Source organism: Heliangelus exortis, chromosome 3 (assembly GCF_036169615.1).
Source record: "Heliangelus exortis chromosome 3, bHelExo1.hap1, whole genome shotgun sequence".
Classification (NCBI taxonomy): Eukaryota; Metazoa; Chordata; class Aves; order Apodiformes; family Trochilidae; genus Heliangelus; species Heliangelus exortis.
The window spans coordinates 20,813,188-20,831,400 of NC_092424.1; the positions used below are offsets into that span (position 1 = coordinate 20,813,188).

Genomic DNA, 18,213 nt, shown 5'->3' on the forward strand with positions numbered 1-18,213 from the left:
CCCATTCATTACTTTGTGTTTGAAATCACATTTCAGTCTCACTGAAGCCAGTCATTTTCAGCTCATGGGCTGTGGATAAGGGGATTCATGGACTATTTTTAAAAAAGTTTACAGAAGGAAACTGAAAAAAAATAAATTGGAGTCAATGGCTCTCATGAAAATGGGTTCCCATCTTTCATGCTTGGAAGGACAGACCCTGCATCTGGTAAGCATACGCTTGTTTTAAGTGCATAAGAAACCCACAGATTTCAGTGAAGGCACTCAAAATGTTAAATTATAAAAGTGTATTTTGCTTGACATTTTGTTAACCTTGTTTTTTGGATGTCAAATGCCCATAGTCAAAATAGTAATTCATGTAAATCTCCACATAACTTTTATTGGTTTTGTTCTTCTTCTCTAAATGCTTTCTATGCATAGCATGTCAATTTCTGGTGAGGCATCCAAAACTAAACTGTGATGCAACTGCAAATGTACCATTCATAGTGTTCTATTAAATCATTATTACAGTGAGATATTACTTCTGTAAAGTATTTCTCTAATGCTTCTCTGTTAGTTTATTTTGGAAAGGCATATTCATTAAGTTATAATACTCATAATGAATCATATCTGTTTCCTTAGGGAGTATATATTAGATCAAATTCCATAACAGTAATGAGAAGTTTATTATTATATTTTCTAACACAGTACTTTTCATTAGAGCTGCCAGGATGCTGATAGACGGATGGAAGAATGAATGATTTGGATGAATACAAGTATTTCTAGGAGTGTCTAATGGTCCTCCTTAGTTGTTTCCAATCCAAAATATTTTGTCACTGATTACATTCAATTTATTTCCCAAAAGAATTCAAATAATAAAGAGAAGCCCAGCACATTTTCTCATTGCTCTCTTAATATAACATTGAACGTTAAATGCTATGAATTCCAAGCATCTTGTAGGTTGGCAACATGACTTGCTATTTATTTTCTTTCAAAGCCTCTCACACAGGGCCTTGTCTCAAGCCTTTTGAAATTCCATGTAAATTATGTTCAGAAGATAAATTTCTTCTCTTACCTTATGCGCTTTTTCAAGGAATTAAGGAATTCTTCAAAGATAGAGCAGCGTGATTTGCCCTTACAGAAGCTGTGTCAGTTGGTCCTTATCATATTATGCTTATCTTAATGTGTAATCTAGTCTTGCAGTAGATTCCATTTGAGGTCTTATCTATCCCAACTAGGATAGATTAGAGAGGAAAGTCTTTGTTCATTGAAGTGCTCTGAGTTACTTGCTCTCAAATCCTTGGAATTCAGAGACAGAGCCCTGCAAGGCCACTGTCTAGCAAAAGGTTTTATGTACTCGCTTAACCCCAGACACAAACCGTCTCACTGAAGCCAGAGACCCTCTCTCTTGTTCAAAATTATCTGTGTGATCAAATACCTTCCAAGCTGTATCAAGAAAGAAAAAAAAAAAAAAAAAAGAATTAACTTCAGATGATGAAAAACAGCAGAAAGAAACTATCTCAGGCAATTTGCACTTCTTTCCCCTTTTCAATACAGTCTTCGTAAATCATACGCAACACTCGGGTCATTCAGAAGCTTTCTATTTAAATACCCCACTTCATTAGTTTTGACTTCCTCAAACATAGTTTCTGTCACACTGAAGGAACTGCCAAATGTTTCTAAAAGAAGCATGTGATGAGAACATTTCTTGGTGAGAAAAATGAAAAGCAAACATATGCCTGTCTTTTCCAAAGCCTGTTAGTTTTGTCTAAATTTCAGTTTTCCTCACATCTAAATCTTTAAAAAGAACCCTATGCCTAACACCAAACTGACAGAATTAGCCTTTTTTGACACTTTCCCAGTCACTAGTGGAAAATATGCTACCCCTACTCTACTTTCTGCTGTATCTCTTACTGTGAGGTTGTTTAGTTTCACCGTGTTAGCATCCAACACAAGTACTTTTTGCTGTGTGCAAGTAGGTCTTTTAACTGTTGTAAACCCTTTGAAGTTTCCTCTTTCTGCTGAGAGGTCAACGCGGTCTTTCTTTTGCCCTTTCAAAAGGACCTTTCATTCATTCCTGTGTTTGGTCAAGTTGTTGTGGGTTCTGCTCTGGCCTGGCACCACTAGTCCCCCCCTGCACAAGCAATTGCTGCTTTCGTTGCTACTGCTGTTTGTACTCCTTATTGCTTCTTTCATTTATCTTTGCTGACACACCAAAGGAAAGAGGGGGCTGAAAGGGGAGAATTTGGCTGTAAGCTAAATTGATTGCATGTTATATTTCATGGAAGTCTGGCAGGAAGAGTTGAGTGATCTCAAGAGTTTCAGGAATATTTTCGTTCCTATTGAGCAAATCAATCAAAGCTCTGCTCAGCCCGGGCTGCCCACCCCCCAGCAGCCCATAGCACAGCTCACTGAATTGTCAACAAAGGTTTGAATAGAACAAAAGTCTCCCAAGTGGACTCTGCATTCACTTGATGGGGTCACATATTACCCAACGTTTAATAAAACTCACATGAATTTGAAAAGGATTCCCAGATCAGTGACTGGAAAAGTAGTAAATTTTGCCAGTAGAAAGGATGCCCTACAATCAAGGTGATGCTGTTACATCTGGCAGTAACTCTTTTCTTTAGATACTAAATATCATGTGTGTCTTGGGACTGTTAAAATGAACTCTTGCCAAATAAACATATCTACCACTTTTCTGTGATGCTTCTAACTGCCTTAGATTTCATTCAGGGTGGGTTGTTTTTTCCCAAGCCTTCATCTGCAACACCAGCTGAACAGGCTGGTTTGGGTCCCCCCGCAGCTCCTCAAGAAACACCTAAGAAATTCCTCCCCTGAACAGAGGTGTCTCCAGCAGATCACGCTCCCTCCCTTTGTGCCAAAGCATGGTGACAACTGCTGCCTCCTCTTCTCATCCTTCATCCTCCTTTTTAAGCTTGGGAGATGCCCAGTCTCTCCTGGAAATTATAGCAGCTCTGCTGAACTTACCTTCCACTAGCCTGATAAAAGGCCATTTTAGTAATCCTGATTGCTACCAAATTAATAAACTTAAATTCTGGCACAGCAGATGAAATTTTAATTTCATGCCTGCGAATAGAGGGTGAGAAATAATGACTCTGCATTCTTTCTTAGCAAACACATGGCCTTGGGCTATCTAACAAACATAAGGCCATATGATGTGTCAGCGTTAAAAAATTCAAAAGGAATCCAAAGGAGTACTTTGTGCTTGTTCCTCCCACCTTATCTGGTTCAGCACTGGCTTTGGCAATCACTGTCACAAGTGAGAGCTGAGGGAATGCTGAGTCTGGAGTCATCACTCAGCTAACAAGTTAGTGCTTCTGCAAGAGACACTGCAACTTGCTGACTGCCAGCACCTTATTTTGGACATAAGTCAGACTAGAAAGAGAGAACAGATGAGAGAGCTCACTACAACTCATGGCTCTGAGCAGGCCTCCATTCTGCAAAAAACTTTGTGCACCCACAAGGCGTTCTGAATGGCAAAGATTGCTGTTCTAGTTGCCAGAATGTCTTGCATTTGGGGAACACATTAATCACCCCTCTGAAGCATGCCACAAAATATATCATACATTTGGAATGTTTGCTTTCTAGCAATTAATTTTCTCAGTACAAATATATGTCCAATTTATGGAAGGAGTAATATGCAGGTACAGTTTTAAATCAATATAAATATGGGGCATGTAAAGATCAGAAGAAAATCCCTGAAAAGGGACATATAGGGACATGCTTTAGATGTGAGAATTACTTTCATACTGTTTTCTTCTTTGTCTTTAAAGACCAATCATTTATTTTTAGTAAAATATTGAGGATCAAGTTTTCCAGCTGAATGCCCAAATTCTTTCTACCAATGCCATGTTTCTGCAATCAGAAGAGCAACTGTGCACACAGTGTGCATAAGCTTGCCCTTTACCCATTGTTATGCACAGTTAGTAGAGTAATTTCCTCTAGGCTATTCAGAACCCCAAATTTTTACTTCAGTGGAAAGGCTGAGATTTTTGGAAGAGCTTAGGGATGGACTCCTGCTGAATACAGGTGACAGTTATTATCCGGCTGCAACAATCACTTCAAAAATCTCAGCCCAGAAGCCCATGTGAGAGCTATCAGTTTAGGGATCTAGCAGAAAAATTGTATTCTTGCCAGGACTTCCCAGAGGCAGTCAGAAAACAGCAGTTAGGAAACAATTTAAAAATGGAACAAAATTCTACTCTATTGGAAAGCGAGTGCTCTGACACCCAGTCAGTGTATTTCATGAACACTGAATAAAGAAGAGACCTTTGAGCCACATGTCCTTTTCCAATATAAAGCTTGCACACCACCACAGGACAGCCCCCTGTTTGAAGGCACCCATTCCATCCCAGCCTTATAGATTAACAGTATTAAACCATTATTACCTGGTACCCTTCTGCATTCCAGCAAGGGTGCTAATTATTGCATCCCTGGATGGTAAGATAGATGTTGCTACGTACCAAAAGTAAATAATTTGCCTACAGTGCAGAGCTGTTTTCAAGCTCTAGGATCAATGGATAAGCAGAACAGGTACATGGAATATACTTTTACCTCAGACTTAATTGTTCAGTTCTCTGCCTGCACCGTCAGTTATCAAACCAACTTTGTTGACTGGAACTGAATGAGCTGCTATGTATCAGAGTTCAAAACAGGGGTATGATGATAAGAAAATATGAGTGCCTAAAACTCATCTGCTGTTAAAAAACTAAAGAGCATAAGGTAAATACCTCTTTTTTATGTCTTAAAAACAATATATGAGATAAATAAAGAAATTAATAATCAACACGTTATCACAAAAAATAATTGGTATTGCCATCAGTGTATTGTGAATATTTTAAAACTTGTTATTTTCAGCATGGATAGAGTCTTGAGTCTGACTGAACTTCATCTAAAGTTAAATACTTCCTTTTCCCACCGAATACTACTCTGATTTGTTTTGTTTTGTTACCTGGTTTCTTTGGTAAAGGAGGCTGGTGGATCATTTTAAATCTCTTCTCAGCTGGCACACCCCACCAGTGGAAGGAGCAGGGCCAGGGAGCACAGAGGGCAGGGAACAGAGATGGAGGCAGGTGTGGGGTTCATCCTTTATCCTGGAGTGAGAAACCCCTGATGAAGAATCACCTTCAGCCTCAGTCAGGGCAGCAGCAAGCCCATAAGTGTTTCTTTGATGAAATTTGCCTCTTTTCTCAATACATGCAAGTCAGTCACAACTCAGACCATTTAACCAGATACACTTTTAAATTTTGGCTGGAGTCACTGATAAGATGTGTTTTGGTTGTGCTGCTTGTAAGGAGATTGGCCAAAAGACCTCGGATCAATTTGTCTCTTTCTGCACAGAATGTGTGAACGAATACATCCGGAAGGAATCATTTAATGTTTATGCTGAAATGTGTTTCCTTGTGTTTTCCAGTAATCCACTTTCTGCAAATATTTGAGCCAGTACAGTCTGATCACACAAACATTGTGGAAAGCAAACACCAACCATCTGTGAGCCTAGAAAATGAATTTTCAGTCAGGGGAAGACATTTGCAGAATTGAATCATTAGCACTATCGATAGCTTCTGAGAAAAGAGATCTCAGTTCCTCTTGCTGAATGTGTGCTATTTGATGTAATTAACTATAAAGGTGAGTACTGAAGAATATTTTTGTCTGCTTAAGCCTGGGCTTAGCCTTCAGTGCAACTGGAATCTCTGAGGTATTTTGTGTGTAGGACCTGTTTTGAATCTAGAACTGTGCAATTACAAAACATCACTATAGAATCATTTAAATGTGGGTAATTCAAACTAGGCCTCCTGAGTTTGGTGGTTCCTACCCTTTTCCTTTTCTTTTTTTAACTTTATCAATCCATTTATTTTCTATTTGAATTCTGGAATGTAATCTGCTGGAAAAACATGCTCACGGAAAACAGCGCTGTGGGGCTTCCAGCCAGGCCCAGCGCTGCCCCAGGAAACATGGGGGCACCTTGACTTTGCCTGGTATCAGGAGGCACTCAGCACCTCGTGTGACTGGCCAATGTAAATAAATGCTGGCAGGAGACTGATACACTGGGATTAAAGGTGATATATAATTAGTCCATATGACTTTGGTTGATAATAATTGCAGGTAACTGGCTGCATTTCTGCTAACCCAAATGACGGCCACAGTGTGCTAAGGGTGTGCGTTATCTGCAAAGGTTTCATATTTCATTTCCAACAAGGAGTTATCCATTAATAAAACAAAAAGCAATTACATTCACATGCTCTCTGCCAAGACTGCCTAGCGTAACACATGCAGAGCTTTTTGCCAGAGCTTCCCTACTGAGCAGTGACTGCTCCCGAGCCTCCCCCTGCAGCAGAGCCAGGCACAGGAGGGCTTCCAGGGAACGGCCGAAACGCCCCAGTAATTCACTGGGGGGAAATGCAACAAGTAAATACTTGAACTGTGTTGTCCAGTGAAAAGGAAACAAGACCATCTTGCGGTGGAAGAAGGGGCATGAAAAGATGTTAATCGCATGAGCAGTAATCTCTTTGGCTGCTCAGTGTGCCACACTTGGGCTTTGTTTGCCTTGACTTATCTGGCTTACTTATTCCAAACTGTGTGATCACGGAGGTGGTGGAGGGCCTCTTTAAGTGTGCACAAGATCAGTTACTGCAGAAGGGCAATGAAACATTAAGGAGGAAAGGTGGTATAATAAAAAAAAAAGCAACCTTCAAGGCCACCTATCTAGACAAAAGGGCTCAGACCGGCAATAAAAGCAGAAAATCATTGAGACAGCAATGAATTATGAAGGCTATTAAAACCCACAACTCAATTTGCAGGATCAACTTCCCCTGATGTATTATAAATATGCTTTTCCCCAGGAACTGGAGATACCAAAATTTGTACTGCACATTAATTGCAGGGGTTTTTTTTAGCAGAACCAGGGATGGGGAGTTCAGCACGGTAAAAATAGTATGGGTATTAATAGTGTTAAACTTTCTGAATCTCAAATACTGCCAGGAAATCATTAACATTGCATTTAACAATTTCAGGTACTTCTGGTTTTGAACTCCAATTTTATTATTTATGGAATCTTGATTGCAGAAAAAACATACCCCGCACTTGTATTTAGATTCTGTTTACAAAGGGCCTCTGTGTTCTCCCTGGAACTTGCATAAGAACAGAAAAGTAGATTATGTGGTTTCTTAATAGTTCTTCACAAAGAGTCTTCTGTTTCTGACAAATGGTTTATGCAAATGTATTCTTTGTACTGCTTCAAGCAGTTTGAATGGAAAAATGACATTTTGCAATAGGGAACAATGAATATTCAATGCATCACTTCTTAGGTGAGCTAATGTACAGCTTGTATTCCACAGGCACTGCCATTCTCTAACTCTGAAGCTTTGACAGAGAGTAGGAACATACCAACTGGCAGCAGGAACCAGTTTTCAGGAACTGAAAAGCACTGGCTTTCAGCCCTTCCAACAGTATTCCAAGAAAGGCAATTGGGGACTTTAAATTGCAGAGTGGAAGAAAAAAATCAGTTTCTGCATGCTAAACTGAAGTGCTGCTCTACAGAGGGACAGAATGGATAAAAAAAATATAGCTGCATCCTTGAAGCTACAACTACTGCTAGACTGTAGAAGGGCAGAAGGGTGAAGGCTTCACAAAAGCATCCCACAGATATTAATCCCTGGTGTGAATAGCACAAAAAAGAGGCAGTTTGGAATGTACAGGCTGTATCTTACAGGCCTTATTCACACAAGCAGCATGCTGGAGTCAATGGCTTTGTTTCTATTGGACTAGGCCTAGCCAGAGAGTAAAGGCTCTATGAGAAGCCTTCATTCTGCAGCCCAGTTCAGAAAGGATGGGTTGGCAGTGGAAATCTGGCTTTTTCATGAAAAAACAGCCATCAGTTTACATATAACTGCTATAATATGAATGGTAGTGTAACATTAGAGAGAGCAAGAAATGAAAAAGAATAAGAAAGACGAGTTAAAATGGCTATAATGTAAATGTTCTAAGCCTCCTTTGCCTCTCAAGCATCTCCCGTGACAGCAGTAAGCTTTTTGAATTGATTTTCATGAGTCAGCTGAATAGTTTAAGGAAAATAGGCTGGCTTCTCTTTTTCCTCTCTGTTTTGCACTCTTGCAGTTTTTCTTCTGTTTTGGAGATAGGACATAAGTTGTTCTAAAGAGTAAGGGAACCAGCTTGTCCAATGCCTTAGCCATCTGTATTTTGTTCTTCTACAGTTACCAGAAAGCTGGATAACTGTTTCTTTGAAATTTAGACATCTGGAGATAAAGAATCATTTGCAAAATCTTTGTGCAGATTGAAAAGAGGATCAGATCCCTTACGTTCATTTACAGCAAGGGCATTCAGAAACAGAATAGTTAATACCTTTGATCACTGGGCTTTTCAGGTTTATCGTATTAAGCGCAATTGGAAATTGGAAAACAATTTCATGCATATAAATGTCTTCTAGTAAGTACATTTGATTAACAGGTGACCTCGAAAGAGATAGTTTGGACATGATTTAAGACTTGAATTCCAATAGTGAAATTAACAGCAACGTTGTAAAAAAAATAGACATATATTTCATACCCACAGTCATTCGAAGTAAATAGCCCAAATTCAGTGTTCAGTTACCCAACCATAATTTCTGAATTAGTTCTGCCTATAATCCATTCATTCAACATGGTAATTGTGAACCAGAACTCAGCAACTGATATTAGAGATCCCACACTACAGGATTAGATAGCACTGAATTTCCTTCTGTTGTTTTTCCAAACTATGCCCAGAAAAATCAGAAACTGATTCAGAAAACTGTTCAAGAGGTGAATAATAAAAAATTCCAATCTATATGTAGCAATATTGCCAATTGCTAGAGGTTTGCATTACTCTTCAAGGATGATGAAAAGCTCTACCTTCTTTATGGAGGATGAGGTTTCACTAAATACATATTTTTAATGGCCTTATGTGGACTGCATGTGCTAATATTAAGATTCTAACTTGAGCATTGTTTCCAGCTTCCCTTGGACCACATTCCTGGCTGATGAACAAACAAATATTGAAAGTAATTCACAGAGGAAAAAAAATTACTGAAAATACCAAAGACGTGTTCCATTTGTAGATTTAATTAAGATATCATGGCAATAGAAAAGCACTCACTTACAGAATAACAATTTCCTGCTGCTGTATATGCACCAAGCCAAAGTTGAGTTTATTTCCAAAGTAGGAGAGATTGGTCCTGCCACAGCTGCCAAGACAAGTGAAACAACCCTCTTGTAGATAATGACTGGACTTGGATTAATAATTTAACCTTGTGGAAATCCTGAACTGCTCCTTGACAGAGAAGCGTGTCAGAAGTGTCAGGTCTGTACTTGTTCCTTCTCTTGGGGTCAGCTGCTGACCACTGTCACACATCATAGCTGGGCAGACTGACTTTTTGTTCAGACCCATCAGGGTAATTTTGGAGCAGATGAAAGTTGTCTGGGTGACAGACTCGCAGTGTGATCACCATTTTGGACACCTCACTTCACATGATCCTTTGACAACCAACATGACCTTTAGATAGCTAAATGCTGCTTAGTGGGGGAAGGTACTGGAGTTTCTGTTGTCTGCCCAGTTTGCTCACCTGGCACCATTAAGGAGAAGCCCAACTTACCTCTAAAAGCAATTCACATGGTGAAACTGGGGCAGTCTGACAGCATAAAACCGTGGCTGAGAAGCCACACTGCTCATTATGGGTCACAGCTGGCACAGAGAAGGAAATTAGATAGGGTGGAGGTGGTGGAACGCTCTGGCAACTCCCCAGGAGTGCTGCAGTCTTCTAAGAACTGTACAGAGCCCAAACAAGTAAGGAAAGTAATTTGCAACACATACCTAGGGCCAGAGGGAAAGGGATTCAGGATGCAGAATCGAGTCCCAATCGCTCTTTTCTTCACTGCTGCATTCAGCTCAGGTTATGCACAGCAGGGGCTTCTGACCAACTGATCTATTTTTAGCAAGTAGGAGACCAGCTAGGTTATTTTCAGGAAAAAAAAATGAGACGCTGATTTGCAGTTTCCAAGGACTATTCCCTTCTGACAAATAAATAAATAGGGATGTATGAATCTTGAGCACTAAATGAAAGCCCTTAGATTACCAAAATTATTACACATCTAACAAGGCAGCATTCTCATCTCCCTGTTGGGATACTTCATTTCCTCTGAATAAAACCTTGATGCAGACAAAGCCAGAAAATACTATGTCCCAATAACTTTTCCCCCAATAGGCACAGATAGGTGCTATTATGTTTGCAAATCACATTTCTGACAGAGCCTGACATGAAGAGAAAAAGGCTTAATACTTTACCAAATTCAATACCAAGACTCTAACAGAAATTGGAGTGTAAACTCAGGCTCCTATTCTTGTAACCTCAAAGTTTCTCTCGAATTCCTTCTTGGAAGTCATGCTTGCCCTACTTAGAAAGATATTAAAATACTTCTTCCATAACTGCTCAGGAAAAGCTGTACATAGGGAATAAACTACTAAGCTGGCATTAATTTCATTTTACTCCCCTGTTCTGCAGTAGGACATATTTTACATCAGCTCCACTGCATAAGGTTCTTCTATCTATCAACTTAAAGAGAAAAGTTTGACATTAAATTTATTTCTTGGATAATACACTGGATGCTTCTGAAGTCTACACTGAAGCATGAAGTGATAGTGTCTGTTGAAGCCATCGGTTCTTATTGACAAGTCTGGTTAAATTATCAGGTTGTATGTAATTTTATTTGAGTGTAGGAAAATGAAGGTTATAGCCAAGAGCTTGGTGGGGTTTTCTTTCCTGAGATGATGATTTATTCATTTTGGCTTCAATGGCTACGGTGTCAGGCGTATTTTATATTTTTCCAACTTTGACACTTCAAACATTTGATTTCCCTTTGCAACTTCCAACCTAAAACATGTTTCCCATTATAGATATTCAAGTGACTGCCTTGCACACACTGACTCATGAGGCTGGTTTTTATTTTCACAAAATATATAACCCTATTTGAATAAAATACAGATGGTGTCCAATACATTAAACACAGCAAATTTGCCATTCCCTCCTTCATCCCCTCTGTGTTCCGTTCCCCAGATCTTCTGTGGCTGTATGAAACCTTATCAGTCTCAGCATCTCCAAGAGTACATGGCAACAGAAATTTGATGCCATTCATATTTGGTTTGCTACAATGAATAATGTGCAGTTTTTATAATTATTAGTATTTTTCTGCATTTGGAGCTCTGCTTTAAGGTGAGCTGAATGCTCCTCGGAAGGCACTGAACAGCCAGCTTGACTCAGTCCTGTGGTAGAATGTGGCACCAAATAACTTTCCTTCCCAAATGACAGCTGGAGCAAATTCAGAGGCCTCTTACATTGCCAAACAATTCAGAAGGAACACAAATGTGATATACTAATAGCATAGTAAATTAATTGAGTAAATTTGAAAAAACTTCTGAAATCAGTTGAATAAAAATTGTTCTGGGGTTGCTCTGAAAGCAGAAGGATCATAGTATGCACAGAAGTTACTTGGAATACACCAGATTGAAAAAGATTCTATCAGCATCACTAGATGGCATTGGAGGGTGCTTTAACTCATCACAGGAGAAAGGTGTATTTTGTCAGCACTCCACAGTAGTTTTTACCAGGAATTCCAGTAGTTAAGGAACTTATTCCAAGCAAGCTGAAGCAAACTTTGCAACTATGCAACTTTGGCTAGGGGACTGCAAGGAGGGCAAGGACCAAGGCTGGCTGAGCAGTCACTGCATTGCTGCAATTTCCTTGTCACACCAACTCTGACCTAGAATTGGAATACTGAAATTTGGACAGAAATAAATTGCAAAGGGTACCAAAGAAACTCTGAAGTCAGTGAGGTGATTTCAGAGAGGTAAGAGTTAATCTGTTCCTAAGATTTAGGGTGGCATTTTTGTTATTGCATATTTGGTTTTCCCCAATTTGTACGTGTTTATTATATAAATTGTATCTGTTTTTCTTGCACCTTTTTTACCATACAGGTCTCATGTCCCTTTCCTATAACTTTTAAGATGAGATACACATGCCATCCTGTGATAGTTTTGTTTAGCATCAGCATCTGCTTTGGAATTACTGTTGACTTTAGTCACCTACTCTTGCCCATTGGTTCCTACTACAAAGAAGCTGTGCAGAATCAGCTGCACCACAACTACAGTGGTTTCTGAATTGCAAGATTATTATTACACTTAAAAAGTTCTCTTTTATTCATATTCTTTACTAGTCAGTAAAAAGAAGCAAAGAGTTTGTTCTCATGTAAATACAAGATTCTAGGACTGTGTATCAGTATGATTATAAGTCATGGACTGTATGTTGCAGCATACAGCAGCAAGGTAGGGATATCTTTTCAGATCTGCCACCTTGACCCACAGTCTAAGTTACTAAACTTTTCAATTCTCCAGGTAGACTGTGCAGAGCCTGTTTGCAAATTCATTGCCTGTATTACAAAGCGGGCATAATTTTTTGCCCTGTAGTATTTTCTCTCCTTAAGAGCTGTCTTTTATCTGATTTATATAATGAAAAAGAAATCAGAGCCACATACAGAGGAAAAGATGACATTTAAGTGAAGTGTTTCCATTCTTCAAACAGGCTTCAGATTTGTCACTCTTGGTACTAGAGGCCAGGATGGTAAAGGATGCAGAAATAGTAGTGACCACACTGAACAACAGCTTGAGTCCACTCACATAAGGTTTTTAATAGGTCATGAACTCACAAAAAGTCAAGGTCTTGTATAAAACATTAAGTATGCTGACTTCTGGTAGTGCCACTGTGCTCCTGGTCATCTATTTTGACTGGCTGCTCAACATTCCTTCTGGTGTATTTATAGAAAGCTGCAATTCATGAATACCAATGTGCACTATTATCTTCATACATGCCAGGTACCTGTACTATTGAAAACTGGAAATTGTTCTTAGGGCATACTTGAAGTCAACAAAAGGATGATAAGTAAGAATGGCATTATACCTGTTAAAAAGTGGGTGTAAATGCATAGAACTCATATTCTTTCTCATGAAAGTTTTTATTAAATGATTTGTCTTAATTTGCTGTGTCTTGCTAAAGTTTCCACATGCTCACACACACACTGTGTGTGTGTGTGTTTATATGTCTATGAGAAAATCAGTGTATTTTTCCTAACTTACATGGCTGAAACATTTAGGTCCAAAAAGCATGTTTTATTAAGCTCCACAGGTACTTTAAAAACTAACCTGAGCTAGATTGTGAGTTTTGTGAACATAAATCAAGGATTAACTGAGTTAAACGGGTAAAATCAAGCTAAGTAAGATCAGATTTTGGATATGTAATTTCAAGTAGCCACCAGATAGTTTAGTCTTCCTTCTGAGCCTCAGTCATTTGCTGAAAAACTGTGGTTAGCCAGGATTTTTTGTTTACAAGCCACAATTTCTAATAAATATGTTGTTTGCCCTCTGGCTCAACATCAAAGACAGTTTCATAACAAGGGTGGCTCCTACTGAATTATATTTCCCCTCAGTTTGGATGGGGAAGTCAGGCACCTATTAGACATAGGGCAATTGTTGGCTGTAGGCAACTACAAAGGGAAGGGATACAACATTTCATTTCCTTCACATTTTTAAAATGCATCCCTGTCAACTTGAAAAAAAAAATCACTTGTACTTACTCGCAAGCAACTTACTCATTAGAGTTAAAATGCTAAGGTCCACGTCTGTGTTGAAGGAAGGATACGAACACTGCGTGCCCTGGGAGCTCTCAGAGGCAGTCAGCCTGAGTCAGCCAGACATGTCTCACTCCTGCTTAAAACTCAGAGAGGAAAAAAAAAAAAGTTTTCTTAAAAAAAAGTCGAATGATCACATCTCAAAAAAACATTGAGTATGATTATAAAGTCTTTATATACTGCCTGCTTTTCACAAACCTTCCTCTTCTTCTTTAAGCCTTATTTTCTTCCTTCTGCAGTTGATTGATGAAAACTTCAGTTGAGTCTTTTCTAAACTGAATCTGTTTGACTTCTTTCAACAGTTCAACAGTTTCACATTTAGATGAAAAGGTTAGAGATATGTTTTCCTGAAAAAGAACTTGTGAACAGTCTTTGCACTTCATTTTTTCTTGTGTGTTTTTTTTCTTTTTTTCCTCAGTAGTAGGTTTTAGTTAGTCTTCAAATAAGTTAGTGTTAAGGAATACAAGAAAAGGCTCTCTCTACTCAAGTTGGAACATCCCTGTGTTCATACATTTCTTCCTGACAGGCTGCTTTGGATATTCACTATCACCTCCCATATGCTTCAAATTACAAATCCTCTAAATCATTTGCCTAAAATCTAAATTACTATCAACAAGAGCATCTTTTTCATTCTTAAACAGGAAGACAGAGGGCTTTATAAGCATTAAATGGGGCAGCACCAGTAGAAGTGAAATAACTGTACCTATTTTGCCTCTCCAACCTTCCTTGCAACACACGACTCCTGCATGTCCCCAGTGGGCTGTGGGAGAGCAGCTGTGCAGGACAGTCCCATGGGGAGCTGCTGGGGCCCTGCTCCCCATAACCATAGCAGAGAATCCATGTGGGTAGGCAAGTTTTTCAGGATGCTTGCCTAGGAGTGACAGGTTAGTCACTAAGCCTGCTCCTCTGCTCACCTGGTATGAACACAAGGTGACATTGACTTATATGTATTGTGGTACAAGTTGATAAAAGTAATTTTCAGAGGCAGGGACAAAGTCTTCATTGGGCACCTACTATGGGCAGTGGTCCTCAGTGGTAACCACACAACTGGCAGGAAGACCTTCTCTTAGAGCCGTTGTCCTCTCTGCACCGCACTCTGACATTCCTCTCACAAATCTTCCAGGAAACTTGGTGGTCATGGCTCCCAGAAGTACAAATCAAAATGCCCAAGTAAAGTGGGGAGAGGCCAGGTAAAGCACTGGAATAGCTGTACTTACACTGAACTCCTGTTGCAAGAACATCTCTCTGGTATTTTTCACCAGTGCCTCACTGCCTATCCAACCCCCCTCACTCTCTATATGAACTTACCCAAGCTCCTCAGCTGGCAACAGGGACAACTGGTTTTCAGGCTTTCTCTCAGGCTGATGAATGCTCATGGTGGTGACACTGATTTCATCACAGTTTTCTCCTAGATGTTTTCTGAGTTTTAGCAACCAGTTTCTGGAGCTGACTACATGAGACCTCAGCTTTCCATATAAAAATATGCATTAAAGTTCAGGAGCAAGCTTTGAAAAATGACCAGAGGAAAAACGATAGGATCAGTTATGATACATAAAAATAGAGGAACACATTTTTATTTTGATCCAGGCAAAGTCCAAAGCTCTCAGAGTGTCCCCACTACAGCACCTCAGGTTAGAGGTGGCTGTCTGGAGTCTGTTCCCAGTGTGGGGGCCAGTGACACCCCTTCACCAAATTGTCACAGAGATGGGTGGCAGCCCTTGGAAGAGCCCTGAGCCCCAGCCTGGCCAGGGCAATGCAGCGATGCTGGATGGGACTGAGCGCTCAGCACAGCTCCTTCCAGAGCACCAGCACCCACTGCTTTGCACAGCTCTCACTTCTCCAGATGAACTCAACATCCTGTTTAGCACTTCATTTTGTGCACAGCCAATTGGTTTTTCATGGAGGAAATAAGCTCCCCTGTTCAGTGTGACATGTACATAAATACACATACACATACACACACGTGTGTGCACGCACACAGACATCACTCCTTTAAAGCCCTGTGGGTGTCTTCTTTCACATTTCTACCTTGTGGCTGGAAGAAGCCAGGAAATGTAAAAAGCAGTCAAAATTTTGGGGGAGGGGGAAAACAGATAGAAATGCCTTTTTCACAGAAAACATTGAGTAGCTCCCAGGCTGACCAGTCCAGACCTGCTAGCCCACTTTGTGCCTTGCTTCCTCCTCTGTGGCTTCTCAAGGGTTTCCATACCACAAGCACCAGCCAGGCACTTTGCTGAATCAGACCCATTGCTGCCAAAGACACTTTCTACTCATAAATTCAGACTTTTGCCAGTGCTTATTACAGCTATTAAATAAACTTATTGTAGTATCACGCCTCTCTTATTAAGATTTTAATCAGCATTTCCGTTGGAAAGCCCTACTCTCAAAGAGTTATAAAACTGCCTGTATAAAGTTGATTACTGCTGAAATCTAGAATCCATCTTCTTGGCTCATGGCTATGTTTCTTTCTTGCTTACTTGATCTCTGTTTGCAAAAGCTGATATAAATTGGTTTGGCAAGTTTATTTCATTCCAGGGATAAACAATTCCTGACTTAATAGGCTTTTTTTCTCCAATGCACAGAAAGTGATGGAATGAAATTATTCTAAGTTACCTGCCTACAGCTTTAAAGAATTACCTCTAGTTTTTTTCTTTTTAAATGCTGAGCTTGTTTGGGGGTTTTTTGCCCTGGAATGCTACTAAAGAATTTAACAGTTCACATTATTTTAAATGTTGAGCATTTTAGGAGTGGTGTACAGTGCTTAACGGTAAGGCAATCACAGGAGGTTAAAGACTTTCAAAATACATACCAGCACCTCAGTGCCAACAACCCATATCACTTCAATGAACTGTGTAGTATGTGTTGGCATGATTTATGTAGCAATTTTAAAAGAATCTCTGGTGTTTGTTTATTACCACAGCATGATTGATGGGTTCCTAAGCGCACAGTGACACAATCAGCTGAGCTATTACGGCTGAGAGTTTGATAATTTGTGAGTTACAGCCCTTACAGAATGTCATTTTCAGTCAATTGCCGTAAGTTGTTAGGGTATCAGTGACCTCAGAGAAACCACTGTGAGACGAGAGCCACTGCTCATGGTGGCACCATCTCTCTTGCATAGTGGCACAGGGTGTGAGCACTACTCATTGCCTTCCTGGCTCTCCTTCTCAGACCCTGCTTGCAAAAAAATCCCCATTAAAGCACAATGAGTAATTCCTTCAGGTTCTGCTCTCACGCACAACGCTTCAAACCATAAAACACTGCTACTGATGTGACTCAAACTACAGAGAAAGAAAGGCTGCTCGAGCCTTGTGTTCCAATAGTCACTCGCTTTGCAACAGGCAGCCAAGTAGACAAACCACTGCATCCACCCAGGAACACACTCCTCACTGGAAGCCAATGGAACAACCTCATCTCTTCTCTGAAAAAAACATTCCAGGCTTATGTTTACATACAACATATTCTGTCACTGGATATAGTTATTTCAGGAAAAAAACAAACAAACAAGTATGAAAGAAATTGTATTTATCTTTTTATTATTTGTTTTTTTTGGTTTTTTTTTTACAAAAATAAACAATTTGAGAAACAAAAGCTCATATTTTTTTTCCTTACTGTACAAACTACAAAACAGTATGACATTGGTCACTTTAGCATTTACTTTATTGCTTTCACTGAAAGCAAATTCTCTAGACACACCATGCCTGTAAAATGCATTTTATATAGAATTAAGGCGAGCAATCATTTGCCATTATTAAGGTCATTTACTTCATTCACTCTAAGAATTAGGAAGCAGTGCCTTAGGAAACCAAGGATTTGACAATAAAATACATGAGTAACTGCAAGATAGTCATTAAACTAGTACTGTTCCACCAGCTGGATTGCTTTGCCAGTCTGTCAAAGATGTGGCTTCCTGAACAATTCAAACTTGATTCAACAAAAGTCTTAAGCATAGGCTTAATTGTAAGCATATGCTTAGGCCTATCCCTATTCAGCAAAGCACTCGGCACTTGGCTAGGTCCCCACGGTTTCAGTGGGACTATTCATATGCTTATGTGATTTGCTAGACCTACGAAATGGCACTTTTAAATTAAAACTGAAACTTTATGATAACATTGGAAGCAAAATTAAAATTAGCTACAGTCTTACAATTCTAAACATAACCAATTCCTCCCTTTTGACAAATATGCCGGCATCGCATATTTGATAGCTTTAACACAAATGCTGATTGTCTTCAGAAACGTTTGCTATTCAGCTTACAAACTTCTATGCTTCAGTTACTCTGTTGTGATTGTACGTGCCCAAATAAATATCAGCATGGAGGATACAGACTTTCCATAGAAATGATCAGCTTTCATCCCTGCGCGCACACGCGCGGGTCAGAAACATTATGCTAACCTTGGTTAGAAAAGCCAGAGCTGCCAGCTGATTGACAACCAAAATTAAACCCTAACAGTGTATCATATCTTCTATTTCACTTTGTTTTTCTTCAAAAAGACTTGTCACA

At 39.6% G+C, this 18,213-nt stretch overlaps 1 long non-coding RNA gene across 2 annotated transcripts; it reads right to left on the reverse strand.

Annotated features, from left to right (window-relative positions):
• Positions 1–356: 356 nt before the first annotated feature.
• Positions 357–15,267, reverse strand: LOC139794238 (uncharacterized). 2 transcript variants are annotated; one of them, XR_011725047.1, is made up of 3 exons: positions 15,018–15,267; positions 13,890–14,056; positions 357–13,795 (listed from the first exon to the last, which is right to left on the reverse strand). It is a non-coding gene; the product is annotated as an uncharacterized lncRNA (long non-coding RNA). The 2 variants fall into 2 exon arrangements; XR_011725046.1 differs by having other exon boundaries at positions 13,890–15,267.
• Positions 15,268–18,213: the final 2,946 nt, after the last annotated feature.